Here is a 20,272-nt window from a genome sequence, read left to right as displayed (position 1 = left end):
TGGATTCATAATGACTATTTAATTTAATTCTATTTTTAAACTTCATTATTTAATTATAATGAATCAAATAATAACTCAAAAACCTTAATTTAATTTTCAAGTCATTTCTATACTTAGTAAGAAAATGCATTCATTTGTGAATGCGACCCCTTTTTCTAACTTCATTTCCATTTATTTATATTCATTTGGTTCTACATGCAATTCATTTCTGGTTTCAATAAGCCAGCAGAAGGACCGAAGTCGTTCCACTACAATATCGTGACCGAACTCTCCCTAATTACATACCATTACGAAAGCTACTTAACCAATGTTTGTCTAATGACCTTGTCATCAGTGTGTTTCCCTCATAGGATATTTATAATCTCTTTGAGATAAATTCATTCCCCTAATATACTCTTATTTTATCTCATAATAATCATTACATATTCATTTATAAAAAGTTAATTACTATTAAATAGTAGTCAAGTCATTTATCATAAAGACAAACAACTCGTGGCAATGTTTACTTTTCATATATCATGTAATGCTGATGAGAGGATATCATTTACTCATTAGTTGGGTTATGAATTCCATTATTGTGAATGATGAGAGGATATCAACATACCAGCTTTCAGTTTCTTGTCTATTTGAACTTAGTATTTTACTTACATCGAAGTATACTTACTCATACATAGTCCATTCACTCAGGATTAAGGTATGTCACACTATGAACATCACAAGTGAATATATCCATAAATAGATCTAGGATCTATTCTGCTTGGGTTCTATCCAATGTACTGTCAATCCAATCAGTTACATCTATTTCTCAATCTTTTGGAAGTCATCATCTCTGATGCTTAAGACATAACATCTCCCCAATTTGACTTGTTAAATAGCATATTAGTTTTCAAACAGTTTGTTCATTTCTGATTAAAATAAGGATATGTTCAGGTTTATATACTAATACAAGTTGTCTTTTTGTATTACGATTTGACCATATAATATGATTTAGTATTAGTTAAACATTAGATAACTAGTGAGTCAATATTTGCTTCCATTTTGCTTTGCATGTAAAAACATTAAGGACAATATATAAAGGGTATTGATGTAATTAATGGATATTTTATTAAAATAACTTGTTCGAAAAAAAGTATACAAAATGAATATACTACACCCTCGGCACTTGATCCAATAGTCTCTCACTTGCCCTAGTGAAGTAGATGTGTCATATTTTACATTCTCATGCCCTCTACATACATTTTTCTTAAAACTCCTAGCTATCAAAGTCTTGGTAAACAGGTCCACAAGGTTTTCCTCTTATGTGACTTTGACTACATCCACTATTTTGTTTGCTATTGTCTCCTTCATGATGTGATATTTTCTATCAATGTGCTTCGCCCTCTTGTGGTTTCTTCTTCCCTTGGTGTTAGCTATTGCCGTACTGTTATCACAATATAATGCGATAGCTTTCTCCATACTTGGAACAACTTCAAGATTTGTAAGGAACTTTCAAAGTCATATTACTTCTTTTGTTGCCTCATAAGTAGCCACATATCCAGCTTCCATAATGGAGTCAGCAGTACAACTTTGCTTGACAATGGACAAAAACATAACCTAAATTCAATTCCTTGAATCCTAACACGTTTGGAAGTCAGAATCGGTATAGTCGATAGAAGTAAGATCTCTTATGGATTACACAAGCATATAATCCCTCATTCTCTGTAAATACTTGAGTATATGCTTAACTACTTTCAAGTGTCCTAGACCAATATTTGTTTGATATTGACTTACAACCCTACCACGAAAAAAATATATAGGTGTGTGCATAACAGAGCATACATAAGACTTCCAGCTATCAAAGCATAAGGAACCTTTCTCTTGTATTCTCATTCTTTTGTTATCTTAGGATCATTCTCCAAAGAAAGATAAAAGCCTAATACAAAAATTTGAGTTCCCTTCTTTGAATCGACCATTGCATAATGTTCTAATATATTGTCTATATATGAAGCTTGTGATAATGCTATCACTTTTTTCTTTTAATCCATTAAGATTCAAATACTTAGAACAAATTTTGTAAAACCCTAAACCCAACCTAGACGTTATAGCCAAATCTTGAAGGTTACATTAATAAATCGAAACCTTGATCTTTTATTTAAACAAAAGTATCTTATTCTGAAATTCAAAATCGAATATTTTCTAACACTTGCCTCAATCCTATGATAAGAAAATTTGTAAATCGTAAAATGTGTATGTGAACTTGGGATGTTTACTTATAAAACTCAATTCACTTAAAAAATCAAGCTATTGACTTTATTTACTTGCTTTGTAAAATATGTAATCCATATTAAAACTTTTTGCAGCGAAAACATGTTTAGAATTGCTTAACTTGAAAACCGATGGTTTAATTTAAATTATCAAAAATCATGCCAAAATTTTAAAATAATTAACTTAAACTTAATAAATTTCCAAAAATCATAGCTAAAGTCTGAAAACCCGTCTAAGAGTCCTTAAATTTTAAGATAAAAATTATTAAGTAGATTTATTACGAAAAATCTGAACCGAGCTCCTGGGCATCGCCAGACCCTAAGTCTGAGAATTACTTGAAAAATTAAACAAAAAAGTGAGCTATAAAGCTTAGAGTGTGTCTTGGCCCACAAGCAAAAACACAAACAAAATCATGCTTAGATGCATATAACAGAGTAGACATATCAAAAATTACACATGCTTAGGATGACATAATCATATAAAATAATCTTACCCCATCCGCTACACACCAACTTCGTCAAACCAAACACACGAAATAGGCTTACAAGAACCCATCCATCGATCACACCATGTAGTAGTCGTAAGCCACTCAGATAATATGCAGTTGTTCTACTAAAATATATATTCCGGTTATACTTCCAAATTATAAAAATTTCAGTAAAATTGTCAGAACCATACTTCCTCCATCACATAAACATATCCCACCTCAAATGCACAGGCAAGTCATACAAAGGATCATGCATAGTTATCAGGATGCCACACCTATTCACAAACAAACCAGATACATGTTTTTCATACATATGAAATAATATAGCAAAATATACGAGTAATCTTACTTAGAGCCCAACACCCTTATTGAGCTCATGGAAATCAGTTTTCAAAATACTCACACTCCACTCGCACAAGGCCTAACAAATTACACAAAGTGGTCCCATATGCACGTGTGGACCACACACCTTACATGTTCAAACCGTGTGGCTCACACTGTCTGGCACACAACGGACCACAAGCTTGTGTGTTTCACACGGCCTAACACACGACCAGTCACACGGCCGTGCGACCCACATGGCCATGTGGCATAGTCTGCCAAATTTTATTTTTCATGAAATTTCTAGATTTTTGAGTTCTCTCACGGTATCTACGAGTTAGAACATACACCTGAATATTGTTAGAATGTTAGCACCATAGCAGCAATAATTTTTGTACACGACAGTCACAACAAGACCCAATTAACAATTATTATCAAAATCGAAACATAAATTCGGTATATAACACTTAATAAAACCAGCCCCTAACTAAATTTGGTCATTTACCTAGAAGAAAATTGATTTGACTACAACCGACTTGTCGAAGGAGTAAACGTTGCAAGACCCGCCGCTGATAGAACCCAAAAACAACAATAAAAAATCAAAGATTAAAGGATAACTAAAATCCCCCAATCTGTCACACAAAAATGAATTAATTAATCTTACCACCGAAGAATGCACTTATGAGACTTACACAAGAACGAAAATACAAATTCCTCGCTTACAACACGTCACCACCACAACAATACGCCAGAAAATAATACCAGTTAAACGAAAATAGAAGAACAAAAGAATGAAATTGCAATATTGAAAACCAACAAAAGAGAAGGAAAAAGAATAGGGGAAAACCGATAAAGAAATTTTACAGAAACAAGAATGACCAAAACAGAAAATGGGGAAAAAGTGAGAAGGCAAAATAGTGGAGAGATTTTAGGGATGTTTTAACAACTTTCAAAAAAAATAAATCAAATAAAGATCCTATATAATCTAATTAGTAACCGCCTATCAAATTACTCAATAGTAGAATTCGATTGAAACTCTAACATGTATGGGCGGCAACATCAAAGCCTAAGCAAAAATTTATTTCTTTTTACACGCATAGTGTTCCAATATGGGACCCTCTAGGTAAGCTAAGGTCTTACCACGGAACTCACAAGCTCATTCTTGTCAACAAACTAATGAAAATAAAATATAACCTACATGTGAACAACAAGATGAAGAAATAAAAAGGAATAAAAATTCAAAAGAAAATATATGAACTCAAGACCTTAGGCACATAACCAAATACTTAACCACTGACCCAAATTAAATTACTTGACATAATTAAACCTCCAAAATAATAAAATTTGAGACGTTACAAACTTAGATTCTCCCAAGTTATTCATTTTAAACTATTGATTTGACCACAGTTTAATCGATGATAATGTTCCTACATCATTTCCAATTAGTAGAATGTCAAGAAAGATCATCTTTTCATCCCTAATATATTTATATACACAAGGTTCCTCTATGTTTTGCTCAAATCCAAAAGTTTTGATTGTTTGATCAAATCTTTAAAGATGCTTACTTAAGCCAATATTTGGATCTAAGCAATTTGCAAAACTTTAAACTCGTTTCCTTTAACTATATATCTGGTAGATTACATTATACAGATGCTCTTTTTAAGATAGTCATTCAAGAACATTGTTGTAACGACCCAAAATTTTAAGAATTTAATTGTGAGATTGTAGTAATTAAATTTCTGTATTTGTGGTTCGACGCTCTGCTTTTGTGTTGAAGGTCTAGTGTTTGATTCAAATCATTAAAAGTTTTGTTGTTTTTGAAATCAACCCATAAGCATGCGTTACCCGCTTAAGTTCGATTCAGTGTGAAATTGTGACAAGAATGAGCCTGCTAGTTCACTGGTTAAGCATTTGTCTGTATTCTGTCTAGTTTCAAGTTTAAATCTCATCGTATACGTTAGGAAAATATTTTTTTTTCAAATGCCAAAAATCTGCTTGTAAGTTAGGAAATTAATTAATGATAGTTTCTTCTTTTTATTATTCTTCTTCTTTTTTTCTTTTTCTTTTTTTCTTTTTATCGTCTTATCTTTTTCTTCTTTTTTGTTTTGATTATTTTGTTAATCGAAAGTGGTGAGGGAATACAGGATTAACGGGAATTATGTTGTTAGTCACTGGTCAGAAGGTTGTTGGTAAGTAACTGTCAATGCGAGCATCTCCGTGATTTTTTCTTCGCCTTGTAAATAACTTGGAATAGAGTATATTTGTGAGTTACAAGAATCTCTTATTAACGATTGTGTACTTACCTAACAAGTGAGGTTATTAACCAAAAGGAATAGCAACAAGGCAATCTCTATGACTGTTGCTGAAGTTTCGGTAAGTTTGGGTCAGCTAGTGGTTTCATGTTGAAACTTTCGACACAGGCATTAAGTGAGTAATCGGGAAATTCTATCGATTAAATGGCTATATTGTGTTACTAAATGCTTGTTTTAGGCTTCAGGGATATTTAGGGTTGTTGCATCTTCGAAAACTTTCTAGGTGTGTATCGAAAACCTTACTTTTTACGAGTTTTGATCGATGAAAATGGTGGTCCTTGATGCGACACGGCCAGACACACGGATGTATGACGAGGTCGTGTAATTGGTTATATAACTCACTATTTATTTATTTGGGGCCACAAGGGCGAGTACACGGGTGTGTGTTTAGGCCGTGTGTGGCCATGTTAGTACAAGGTTCACACAGGCAACGAACACGGGTGTGTGTCTAGGCCATGTAACTCACTGTTTGTGAAATAAGATCATATGGTCAGGGATACGGGCGTGTGCCTAGGCCGTGTAACTCACTATTTGGGGTATAAAAGCCACACAGATAGGGACACGAGTGTGTACCCAGGCTGTGTGAGTCACACGGGCAAGGACACGGGCGTATGGTCAGGCCCTGTAACTGACTGTTTATGCTTGAAAACCATGTGGCCAAGGCACACGGGCGTGTGACCCGACCGTGTGGTAGATTATTGAGCCCAAAATTTTTCTTTTGAGGCCGAGAATGTTACTTAACCTTGATATTGGTTTACTCAATGTACGAATGATTGAATTTGATTATGTAAGAACTGTCTAATACACCGAGACTGATCTGTGAGCTCATAATTAAATGTGCGCTGTAATACCTACTCTGTTATTAAACTATCTTATAAGTTGTATAATCAGTTAGAATGACTGAACATATGATGGGTAGTTGTGTTCTACATTAGCATGTTTGGGATGTTGTGAAGGAGGAAGAAATCTATTCTGAAATCGTGGCTACACCACAATGAATATAAATCTTATTCTGGCATTTGTCGCATATTGAAATAGCAACTAAGTTACATATCCGTAAAAGTGTTAACGGACACTTTGAGGTGTGTAGGGTTGGTTGGGCATTGCATGTTGTTAATGGTGTATTGAGATGGCTGAAGACGGTGTGTAGTGGGTGAAGATAGGAATATAACATTTAAAACTGGTTTCCATCGTATTTGAACCGAAGTTGCATATATATACATATGTAGCTCATCTGCTCCGAATCTGAACTGAAATTACTTCTGCAATGAACCGAATCTCTAAATTTGGAATTTCGCTATAAATGAATTTTAATAGAATAAATTTCTTTTACGCACTAAGTTCACAACTCATACTGTTAGTGTTGAATTTTAGGTGGTTCGCAAACTTGAACGGGTCAGTGCCGTGGGAGCTCGGTCCAACTATTAGCTTTCTTAAAACTATTTTAGTAGGAGCCTCATTAAACTATAACTGAATGACCTTAGCAGATCATATACTTCACTAATATTTGTGTTGAATTTTATATAAATCATGGTTTAGTTTTTTGTGTCTTGTATAGTATTTGATTTATCATGCAACTCTCTAAACTCAGATTGGACATCTAGGCTGGGTCTAAGGTGTTACATTTAATGGTATCAGAGCTAGATTTTTCAACACTTGGACTATGTTTGGGCTCATAATATGTGAGAATAGTAGCTTAGTAATAATTAGTATCTGAACTAATATAGAAACACTAAAACTTAAGTGAACGGCTGAGCCTCCGATGATAACCCTGTAAGTATTTTATTATGTTATAAAGATTATTATACTTAAACTATTATGGGTAAACTGTTTTGATATGAACTGGTGAACTCATCTTGTTAGATGTCTGAACAGATCTATGTACTCTGCCATTGTAGCTAGATTACCAAAAATGAGTTTGCGCAGTAGTTGTAGACGTGGTATGGGGAGGCGTCGAGGACGTCGAGGAGGAAGAGCTCAAACAAAGTCATCCTTTATGGGTAACATGCCCAATCTGGAGACCAACAAGACTGTTGGTACTCCTACTACTAAGACGGAGTCCCAGGCTCGGACGGTTGGGGACGACCCACTATTCTAGGCCATGATTCGAGCACTAGAGAGGGTTGCAGAGACCCATTCAGGTTCGAGGAACTAAAGATCGGTTACTGAACGACTCCGGTCAAATGGTGTTGAACTGTTTAGGGGCGTCATAGGAGTTGACCATACTATGGCTGAATATTGGCTCGAGACTACCGAGCGTATTATGACAGACCTAGACTGTACTCTTACTTAGAAATTGAGGGGTGCTATGTCCCTACTCCGGGACAAAGCTTATCAGTGGTGGTTGACCATTAAGCAAGATGCTCAGCTTGAACAAGTGAACTCGGACTATGTCAAGAACGCATTTCAGGGTAAATATGTAGGGGCAAGTTATGTTGAAGCTCACTGACGCGAGTTTATAAGTCTAGTTTAGGGTGATAGGTTTGTGGCTGAGTATGAGGCCAAGTTTCTGCGACTGAGTAGGTATACACAGACTCTGGTAGCATCTGACAATGACAAGTGCATGAGGTTCAAGGAATGACTGAGGTATGATCTGCAGGTTCCGATAGCTCCTTAGAGGGAGCGGGCTTTTGTGGCTCTAGTTGACAAGGCAAAGATAGTAGAAGAAGTGAAGCACACTGAGCGCAATCGGTATGATCGTGAGAAGAATCAGAATAAGGTTAAGAGGGATTCGGGTACCTCTGGTTTTGCTCAGCATCCTAAGAAGTGGGCGAGATTTGATAGGCCCTCGAGGGCCAAGCCATAAGTAGTAGTGATTGAGTTTCAACTGTGCAGTGATTGTGGGAAGTGGCACTTGGGTGAGTGCTGGAGGAAGTTAGGAGCGTGCCTCCATTGTGGTTCGATGGAGCATCGAGTTAGGGATTGCCCCCGTCGATGTGATTCAGTGCCAGCTATGGCACAGACTCTAGCTCCTAATTCTATTCGGCCTCCGAGATAGGTTCAGCAACCACTCAAAGGTCATGGCACTATGTAGAGGTGTAGGTCAGGCTGAGGCTCGTTAGCTGGCACTGATTTATACGACGAGACGCTGCGAGGAGAGTGATGATGCTGATGTAATTGCAAGTACCTTCTTTATTCATTCTGTTTCATATTATGCTCTCATTGATATTGGCTTTACTCACTCGTACATAGCTAGTGTTGTTTCTGCAAATCTAGGTTTAACCGCTGAGAATACTGCTAGAGAGTTTTTCGTGATTAGTCGTTTGGGCCAGTTAATTCAGGTTGATAGGGGATACAGGCGGGTACCCCTAGAGATCCAGGGTATGATGTTTCCAGCTGATTTAATGGAATTACCCTTTAATGAGTTTGATTTAATTTTGGGGATGGATAGGCTCATTAAATATCAGGTCAGTCTAGATTATGCAACTAAGAGGGTTACTCTAAAACTGACTGAGAATGACAAGGTGGTCATGGTTGGTGAGCGTCGAAATTACCTCTCTAATGAAATATCCGCTCTTATAGCAGATAAGTTAGTCTGAAAAGTGTGTGAGGCATACCTTGCTTACGTATCTAATTCTGCTCCCAAAAAACTTTTATTGGGAGATATCTGCACCGTGACGGAATTTCTAAACTTTTTTCCTGAGGAATTGCCCGGAGTACCTCCAGATAGAGAGGTGGAGTTTGGAATTGATCTGTTACCAGGCACTGCTCCAGTGTCCATTGCTCCCTATCGCATGGCACCGAAAGAACTGATCGAATTAAAAACGCAACTTTAGGAACTCATTGATAGAGGATTTATTTGATCGAGTGTGTCTCCGTGGGGGGCACCGGTACTGTTTGTTAAGAAGAAAGACAGTTCGATGAGAATGTGTATTGATTATAGACAGTTGAACAAGTTAACAATTAAGAACAAGTACCCGTTATCGAGGATTGACGACTTGTTCAACCAGTTCGAGGAGTATCTGTTCTTTCCAAAATCGAACTACGCTCTAGTTACCATCAGCTCAAATTCAAAGAGACTAATGTGTACAAATTTTCCTTCAAGACTCGTTACGGACATTACGAGTTCCTAATAATGCCTTTTGGTTTAACGAATCCCCCGGCGGCATTTATAGATTTAATGAATCGGGTGTTTCAACCGTACTTGGATCAATTTGTAGTGGTTTTCATCGATGATATCTTAATCTACTCTAAAACTAAAACTGAACATGATGATCATCTTCGTATTGTAATTCAGATACTCCAAGAAAAATAGTTGTATGCCAAGTTCAGTAAGTGTGAGTTTTGGTTGCAGGAAGTCGCCTTTCTAGGTCATGTGGTAACGACAGAAGGGATCCGAGTTGATCCTGGGTTGTTGAGTGGAAACAACCAAAAAATGTATCTGAGCTTCGTAGCTTTCTAGGCTTAGCTGGTTACTACAGAAGGTTCATCGAAGGGTTCCCTCTGATTGCATTACCTCTCACGAAGTTTTTACATAAGAATGCCTCATTCGTGTGGTCTGAGTCACAACAATGCAGTTTCAATAAGCTCAAGTCCGTTCTGACACAGGCTCTCATTTTAGTTCAACCAGAATTGGGTCAGGATTTTGTCGTATACAATGATGTTTCACATGTCGGGTTAGGATGTGTACTTATGCAATAAGGTAAGGTGGTCGCTTACGTATCACGACAGCTTAAGACATATAAAGGTAACTTCCCTACGCACGATCTTGAACTACCTTCGTTCGTGTTTGCTCTAAAGATCTAGAGACATTATCTATATAGTGAAAGGTGTATTATTTACACCGATCACAAGAGTCTCAAATATTTGTTAACCCAAAAAGAGTTAAATCTTCGGTAGCGTCGATAGGTTGAGTTACTTAAAGATTATGATTGTACGATAGAGTAACATCCGGGGAAGGCTAACGTGGTAGTTGACACCCTTAGTCGTAGAGCGATGATTGATCTGAGGGCAATGCTTGCTCATCTGAGTATGGTTAAGGATGGAGGACTGTTGGCGGAATTACAAGTTAAACTAATTTTGGTAGAGCAGATTCGCGCTAAACAACTAAACGATGAATCCTTAGTGCAGCGATTGCTACATGTTGGTTCAAACGAGAATTCCGATTTTAGCTTGAAACGATAATGTGTTATGCTTCAAAGGTCAGATTTGTGTACCTAATAAGAAACTAAGGCATTCGATCCTACAGGAGGCGCATAACAGTCCCTATGTTATGCATCCTGGTGGGAATAAAATGTATCGGGATCTCTAAGAACTCTACTGGTGGCCCAAACTGAAACGAGAGGTAGTCACTTTTGTGTCCCACTATCTAACGTGTCAAAAGGTTAAGGCGAAACGTAAGTTGCCTTCCAGATTGCTTCAACTAGTTAAAATTTTTCAGTGGAAGTGGGAGCGGATAACAATGAATTTTGTCATGGGGTTGCCTCTAACCTCCACTAAGAAAGATTCGATTTGGGTCATCGTTGATCGATTGACCAAGTCAACCCACTTCATTCCTACTCGAACAGATTACTTCTTACAGAAGTTAGCTAAACTGTGTATCGCAGAAATTGTGAGACTACACGGGATTTCGTTCTCGATCATCTCTAATAGAGATCCACGGTTTACATATCGATTCTGGAAGAAACTCTATAAGGCCTTAGGCACCCAACTTAAATTCAGTACTGCGTATCACCCCCAGACTAATTGACAGTAGGAGCGGGTTATTCAGATCCTAAAGAATATGCTTCGAGGTTGTGTGATAGACTTCAGGGGTAATTAGGAAGAGTATATGCTGTTGGCAGAATTTGCATATAATAACAACATTCAGTCTAGTATTCAGATGGCACCTTATGAGGCCTAATATGGTCGTAAGTGTCGTACTCCGTTATGTTGGACTGAATTAAGTGAACGCCGAATATTGGGTCCTGAACTAGTTTCTGAAACTGAGAACACTATGAAAGTGATTCGTGATCGTCTGAAAGCAGCCTCTGATCGAAAGAAGTCTTATGCATGTTTAAAAAGAAAGGATATTGAGTTTTCGGTAGGTGACCAAGTGTTTCTAAAAGTATCGCCTTGGAAGAAGGTTCTCCAATTTGGGCAGAAGGGTAAGCTGAGCCCGAGGTTCATTGGACCTTACTGTATTCTGAAGCATGTTGGACCTGTTGCGTATCAGTTGGAATTACCGTCAGAATTAGAACAAATTCATGATGTATTTCATGTCTTGATGCTAAGACGATATAGGTCGGATCTGTCACATGTTGTTACTATCGACAAGATTGAATTGCAACCGGATTTAACCTTCGAAGAGGAGCCTGTCCAGATCTTGGAACGGGACGTTAAGATGCTAAGGAAGAAAACCATTCCTCTAGTGAAAGTTCTTTGGCGGAACCATGGAACTGAGGAAATCACGTGGGAACGAGAAGAATCAATTTGTTCCTTATATTATGGGTAATTTTGAAATTTAATCTTTATACTTTAATTTTTGATATAATTTGGTACATCAATTTTTATAAATACTTTATCCTAGATAAAATATTGACGTACACATGTCCAAATACACAACCTTTTACTTTATTATATAACAATGGCCAAATTTCAATTTTGGTACCTATATTATACTCAAATTTGAAATTTAATTTTATGGTTTAAGTTTTTCGAAATAATTTGGTATCTCAACTATTTTTCAATGTCATTAGTTAGTCTAAAAACTTTATTTTGATTAAAATATTGACATGAAGTTTGGAGAATTGCCAACACTATTTAAATTTTCTATTAAATTCAATTTTATTACAATGTCCTTTTTTTTGTTAGATGGTTACTAAATAAGGCTGTTTTTTTTTTGAATTTCAATATGTCGTACCAACAAATTTAACAAAATAATTTTAATAATGTTAACAATTGGACCTTAATTTTTAAATCTAAAAATTAAAGAGATTAAATTCTTAAAAATATATATTGAAATAAAATTTTAAATATAAGAGTATAGAAATTTAAAACATATTTTGACGTTTAAATTTTTTCGGTGGTCCAAAAAATTAATTGCTCAAATGAGAAGCGTGATTAGCAACGATAGTAATTATAAGATATTTCTCCATGATAACTATACAATAAAAGTTTATAAGTAACTTTGTTATTCAATTAAAATGTTATAATTAAATAAAATACATATTGCTAAAATTTAAATTGTTGAATATTTTAAAATATAACAAATTTATCAATATATTTTTTAGATTAATGTTTATAGTGTGCGTTAATATTAAGAATATTTTCGTCCCAACGAAGTGAAAGAAAAACTTCAGAGATGATTTGGCTCAAAGTTTTTATAGATATGAATAATTTGCATTGGAGATTGCTTCGAAAGATTTGTATAGATTTGATAAGAAATTATGAGATGCTTAAAGATCGGATTGTCTTGAAGTCTTTAGATTCACATATTTTCACATTCAACTTTTTTATTTTTGAGTACAATCAATTTTTTACGGGAAATTTTATTGTACTAATATCACAGTGTATGTGATAGTTCACATATTTAATGGCTAAGCGTTTTATATGATATAAAATAAATAATAAATAATTAAAAATTAAAAATTAAAGATTTATAAAATTCATAATAGAAAATATAAACTTATAAAAATTCAAAAAAAAATAAAAATCATAAAATATTCAAAAAAAATTTCAAAATGTAAAATGTAAAAAAATATAAAAATTCAAAACCAATACGTAAAAAAAAGCATGAAAATTCGGGAAAAAATCAAAGAATATTGACAGCAACATAAACCATACAACCAATGAAAACAGAAACTTAACATTAATAAATATCAGCTTTCAAACCCAAAAACAAACACCTTGAACAAAAATAAAACAATACTGACCAGGTGCTAATGGGCCGGGCCGGGCTCAAATAAAAATTCAGGCTCATTTATTAGGCTCGGGCTCGGGCTCGACCTAGCCCAAAAATGAGCCTAAAATTTTGCGCAACCCAGATAAAAATGCTAAAACTAAGCCTAATCCGGTTCGCCCGTATTAATTTTTTATATTATTTTTATATAACTTTTTAAATATATATAATACATCAAAAATACTAAAAACATCAAAATAAATATTTTCTAAAAAATTGAAAATAAATTTTAAAAATATGTAGACTTAAATAACACTAAGATAAATGTAACTTAACAAGCAAATGACTCTAAATAATAACAAAATTAACAAATGTCTTTAAAATAATAACAAAATTAACAATAAAATAAGTTTTATACAATATCCAAACAATAACAACAAAATAGTAGCAACATAATAGTAAAATAGTAGCAAAATAGGAAGAAAACAACAAGAAAATAACATTCAAAAACCAAAAAAAGAGCAATTTTTTTTGTCCTTTAGTAAATTTGGGTCGGGCCAGAAGCGTGGAAGGCTAATCGGTTCCAAAGATAAAAATCCTCGTAAAAGGAAATGAGCAATTATTCAAGATGATAATATTGTGGAGACAAGTGCCCAAGAAGAGGCCAAAGATATAACTAATCAAAAAACCCTAGAAGAAGTTCAAGTACCTGAAAATGGTGATAACGAAGAAATCTCAATAAGTTATGTTACTTTATGAAAAAGATGGGACCGAAAAAATATAGTTGTCGGCAAAAATTTTGCTTATAATGTTGCAATTGAAATAACATAAGAAAATGAGGACCGTGAGCCTAAATCTATTGAGGAATGTAGAAATAGAAAAGATTGACCAAAATGGAAAGACGCAATTCAAGCAGAATTATATTCACTTTCTGAACGTGAGGTTTTTGGACCTATAGTCCAAACATCTCAATATGTAAAGCCAGTAGGATATAAATGGATATTTCTGTGAAAACAAAATGAGAAAAATGAAGTCGTAACATATAAAGCACGACTTGTAGCACAAGGATTTTCACAAAGGTCTGACATCGATTATGAAGAGACATATTCTCCTGTGTGGATGCAATCACGTTTAGATACCTTATTAGTCTGGCAGTACGTGAAAAAATTGACATACGTCTAATGGATGTTGTTACAGCCTATTTGTATGGTACACTTGATAGTAAAATTTATATGAAAATCCCAAAAAGATTTAAAATCCTTGAAAGATATAGAGTTTCCCAGAAAAATTGCTCAATCAGATTAAAGAAAAGTTTATATAGATTAAAGCAATCTGGATGTATGTGGTACCATCATCTTAGTGAATATTTGTTAAAAGAAGGTTATAAAAACGATCCAATATGCCCATGACTTTTTGTAAAAAGCTTTGAATCAAACTTTGTGATAATTGCTATTTATGTTGATAATTTAAATATTATTGGAACTCTTGAAGAGCTTCAAAATGCAGTAAATTATTTAAAGAAAGAATTTGAGATGAATGATCTTAGAAAAACAAAGTTTTGTTTTGGCCTGCAGATCGAGCATTTAAAAGATGGAATTCATGTTCATCAGTCAACCTATATGAAAAGATCTTAAATAAATTTTATATGGATAAAGCACATCCATTGAGTACCCTGATAGTTGTACGATCGTTAGATGTGAATAAAGATCAATTTCGTCCTTGCGAGAATGATGAAGAGTTTCTTGGTCCTGAAGTACCATATCTAAGTGCCATAGGAGTATTGGTGTATCTTGCAAACAATACAAGACCTGATATAACTTTTGCTGTAAACTTGTTAGCAAGATTTAGTTCTTCTCCAACATGTAGACATTGGAATGGAATTAAATATGTATATAGATATCTTAAAGGGACCATTAATATGGGGTTATTTTATTCAAATGATTCAAAATCCCTATTAGTTGGTTATGCTGATTCTAGATATTTATCGGATCCACATAAAGGTCGACCTCAAATGGGATATTTATTTAGATGTGGAGGTACTGCCATATCATGGCATTCAACAAAATAGACATTAGCTGCCGCCTCTTCAAATCATGCTGAAATAATTGCAATGCATGAGCAAGACGAGAGTGTGTTTGGTTAAGGTTATTAACCTAACATGTCCAGAAGATATGTAATTTGCCTTTACAGGAAAATATGCCAACTATCCTATACGAAGATAATGCAGCATGTATAGCCTAATTACAGGGTGGTTATATCAAAGGTAACAGAATGAAACATATTTCACCAAAATTATTCTTCACTCATGATCTTGAGAAGAAAGGTGACATAGAAGTTCAACAAATTCGTTCTAGTGATAATTTAGCAGATTTTTTTACCAAGGCATTGCCAACTTCAACATTTGAAAGACTACGAAACAAGATTCGAATGCGTCGACTCAAAGATATAATGTGATGTTGCCATTAAGGGGAGTCTAAAACACGTTGTACTATTTTCCTTTAACCTAGGTTTTGTCCTACTGGGTTTTCCTGGTAAAGGTTTTTAACAAGGCAACTTGTAATAGGAGATTGTGTATTCTTTTTCCTTCATTAGGTTTTTATCCCACAGGATTTTTCCTAAAAAAGTTTTTAATGAGGCACATTTTTATTTAAAAGAGGGGGAGTATTGTAAATACATTAAAAGGATGCCTATAACCCCTTTAAACATATTAAAGTAACGAGATAAAACTCTTTACTTCATTTATAATCAGGAGATCATTAAATGGAGTAATTAAGAAAACTTAATTCATTGAATGTAATATGTAAGTGAAAATTAAACAATGAAAATTCTCTCGTATTTTTCATCAACTTTTTACTTATTATTATTGTTTTATTAATTTTTCTATAACAGTTTTGAATTTTTTTTAAATTATTTTTTTATAATATGACTAATAAGATGAAGTACGCATAGATTATCATGCAAGTTGCACATTAACATTATTAAAAATTCAAGGGTCTACTCAACATCTCCACTAAAAACCAATTTAACTCAAAATAAAAGGCTAGTGGCCAAATTGCACCAAAAAAATGAATCAAGGCTAAAGTGATAAAATATGTAAGCATTAAGGGTGAAACACCCCTTACTCGATCTGGTTGTTGGACCCGAACTACAAGATGTTACTACAATAATCGAAACTGAAAACACACAGAATTAAATCATGCAATAATCATTCAAATCATAATCGTAAGCATATGATGTTATTTAAATATAAAACATGACTAAATTGAGCTTACGGAAGCTTTAAAGGTGACCCAGGCAACAATTAGGACCAAATTATAAAATTTTAAAAATTGGGACTCCACATTGTGACGAGCTGAATCCAACGTCGCGACGTCGTCGAGACAATAAGTCAAGTCATGATGTCAAACCACTTAACATTGGGATGTCACGAACTGTCATTCGACATTGCAACAAGGAGAAATTCACGTTACGACGAGGACCTTTTTATTTGTAAAATATGACCATTTGGTACCTATTTTGTGCCAAGCTAAACCATTTAATCAAATGGTGCAAATTTGGGCATTTAAACATGCATAAAACTAGCTTAAACACATACCAATACATACATTTAACCAACCACAAGATCATTCAAGCTATTCCCCATGAAATGAATACTTAGCTAAACATAACAACCTAAATATTTATCAATTATACAAGCATAGTTCAATTTTCATACTTAAGATTTCAATTGTAACCAAAATCACATTCAAATTATGCCGTTTATGCTTCAACCTTTAGTAAACACAATGTCAAAGTTACCACTTCCACTTCCATGTACAATACATATATCCCTCAAATTAAACATCAAATTAACATGCTTCACTTGGCACCAAGCATTTCACCTATTTGAACAAATTATACCTTATCAAGCATGCCAAAGTTCACATCTTGATAAAACATTTACCATTTAAATTAAATACCATTCACAGACTCAAAACTAACACCATTCAAGATAACATCTAAACATAATAAGGCTTATACACAAGTATCACATACTCAACCATTCTCATATCACTTTGTTAAATAAATACTACTTTCATAGCTATAAACATAACCAATCGTTACATATTTAGAAAGAACATAAATTCATTTCAAATCCAACTCACATATTTCTTTCAAAATAGCATATCTCAAGGTTCACACATATGCATGACATTTCCTATACACATGCCACATAACCAGTTCTAAAACGATTAAAAGACTACCAAAATCAAGGTCTAGATAGTGTGAGCTCTAAGTTGATCCGATCTTCATTTTTTGCAAAATGACCACTATAGAAAACACAAAATAAAGCAGAGTAAGCTTTAAGCAAGCTTAGTAAGTTCATAGGTTAAATATATACGTAAACTTACCTCGAATCATTAATATGAAATAAAACAATTAGCATAATGTCAATAACCTGACATCACAGTTTACAAGGAATAGGTGAGTTCATCGTAATACCAAATCACAGAATATTTCCATATTTGACATAATAGTCATTGTAGTTCATTTACCTAAATTCAACACATTCCATCACATCATATACCATTTAAACTCATATCATATTAGATCGATGAATTATAGTAAGAGAATTCAGATACTCGGGTACCTAACCCACACCAAAGAGCATCGTAGTGTTATACAGAGGCACTGAAGTGCAATCCTGTACAAGCGCACAATTAACCTTAGTGGCATGCAATTCGTATCCTAATAATTTACTAAGTTCAAATGGGTATTTATAAAAAAAATTCAGAACATTAACACTGCTGTAGCATTTCCATGAATCGAATCATATGACACAGTTATATTATATCCATACAGCATTCCATATGAATTAAAATTATCACATACATGAAACTTCACTATTAAATCCAAGCTCACATTTCATACTATTTTACAAATAATTTAGAATATGTCAATCATAAAAATACTTATAACTCAAGTAAATAACATGTAAAAAACATACTTATATCATATGAACTTACCTAAAAAATTCAGCTAGTGAATTGAATTTTAGGGACTATTCAATAATTTTCCCTATTTTTTTCGATTATTCTCCGATCGATCTAAATCTTGATCTATATGATAATTAATTTCAAATTATCATATCCAAATACCTTACAATGTCTAAATATATGCATTGACATTTTAATTTCATATAAAAAATTTCCCTAAACTTTTACATTTTATTCAATTTAGTCCCTAAAATCGACACTATCATATCTTTAATATTTAAACCATGTTTTACAATCATATTTCAATTACATCCTTCTACATCCCTCAAAATTCAATAATTACAGAAATTTTGTGACTCTTTGAAATAATTACATTTTAGTCCCTAAACTTAAAACTAATAAATTTCACATTACAAATTAGTCCTATTTAACATGTAAGCTTAATATTCAACCATTTAACATAAAACAATCTTCAAAAATCACTAATAGAAACATTTTAAAACTTTAATAGTTTTACGATTTAATACTTAGGTTAGCTAGATCGAGTTACAACGATCTCAAAAATATAAAATTTACGAAAAAAGGGTTTGGATAGGACTTACATGCAAGGTTGAAAGCTCTAAAAATAAAAATGGCTTCTTCTCTTCTTCTTTTTTCAAATGGTGTAAAAGCAATGAAAAATATGATAGATTTTGATTTTTATGCATTTAACCTTTTTAATTCTTGGTTAACATTATTTTAACATATAATTTCTTAAAAGATATGCACTAACCGTCTATAATCATGATAAGGTGGTTATTTTCCACTTAATTCCTCAAATATTTACCTTGTAACCCCTTTTGACAATAAAAATCAATATCGATTAACTTTTACAGTTTTACGATTTAGTCCTTGTATCACAATTAATTAGTAATTTGACTGAATTACTTATCCAAAATTCAAATTACTTATACAATAAATCTATAAATATTTAATAAAAATATTGATGGGTTGGGTTTGTTAAAATGAGATCCCATTACCTCATTTTCCAAAATCATTGACTTTGAGGTTGTTACACTTGTACCTTTACTAACTTTTCAATTAACAAATTTATCAGATCAAAATTCAATATTACACTAAAGTAAACTCATAAATAGTAATAAATAATATTTACTGACTCTTTCATTGGAATATGGGGTTTCGAAACTAGCGTTCCCAGCACAACTAAAAATTGGTTGTTACAACTCTCTCCACCTAATGAAATTTTGTTCCTAAATTTTTTACCTGAGAACTGGTTCAAATCTGAGATTCCATCAATTCTTCCGGTGCCTACATAGCTTTTTCAATATCATGATGGTGCAACAAAATTTTCATTAACGGTACTTGTTTATTCCATAGTTCTTTTAATTCTAGAGCTAACACTTTCACTACTTCTTCTGAATATGATAAGTTAGGCTATAATTCAATTTCATATGGTCCTATGAAACTCGGACTAAGCTTTCCTTTCTTACCAAACTCTAAAATCTTTTTTCCCAAGGTGAGACTTTCAGAAGTACTCTACCACCAATATGAGACTTGATATTCTTTCCTTTTAGATCAGTATACGATGTATGATGGTCTAAGGCGGCTTCCAAATAATTTCAGATAATACTAACTTTTTCTTCAATCTCACAGATCAAATCAATCCCTACCAGCTTACTTTTACTCAACTTAAACCAATATAACAGAATTTTGCATCTGCACTCGTATGAAATATTGTACAGAGTCGTTTTAATACTCATCTCGTAAGTGTTGTAATAAATAAACTCAACTAAAGATAGGATTTGTTGTCTAGTTACCTTTAAACTCAAAAACACAACATTACAAAATATCTTCTAATATTTTTATTACCCGTTTAGATAGCCCGTCTGTCTGAGTACGAAACACAGTACTAAAATTTAATTTTGTCCCAAGAGTTACATCATCGATATTAAAAATACCATATTTATAATGAAATCAAAATAAATCATTCAACATATAATATCAATCACAGTGATTAACTAAGTATATAATCTTCCCAAACATCAAAATATCATATAATACAAAAATTCCTAATAGTGGTATTTAAAGGAAAAATAAAAGCTTGACTAAGCTC

The sequence above is a fragment of the Gossypium hirsutum genome, chromosome D09 (assembly GCF_007990345.1).
Source record: "Gossypium hirsutum isolate 1008001.06 chromosome D09, Gossypium_hirsutum_v2.1, whole genome shotgun sequence".
NCBI classification, from domain to species: Eukaryota; Viridiplantae; Streptophyta; class Magnoliopsida; order Malvales; family Malvaceae; genus Gossypium; species Gossypium hirsutum.
Note: the sequence above shows the minus strand (reverse complement) of the source record.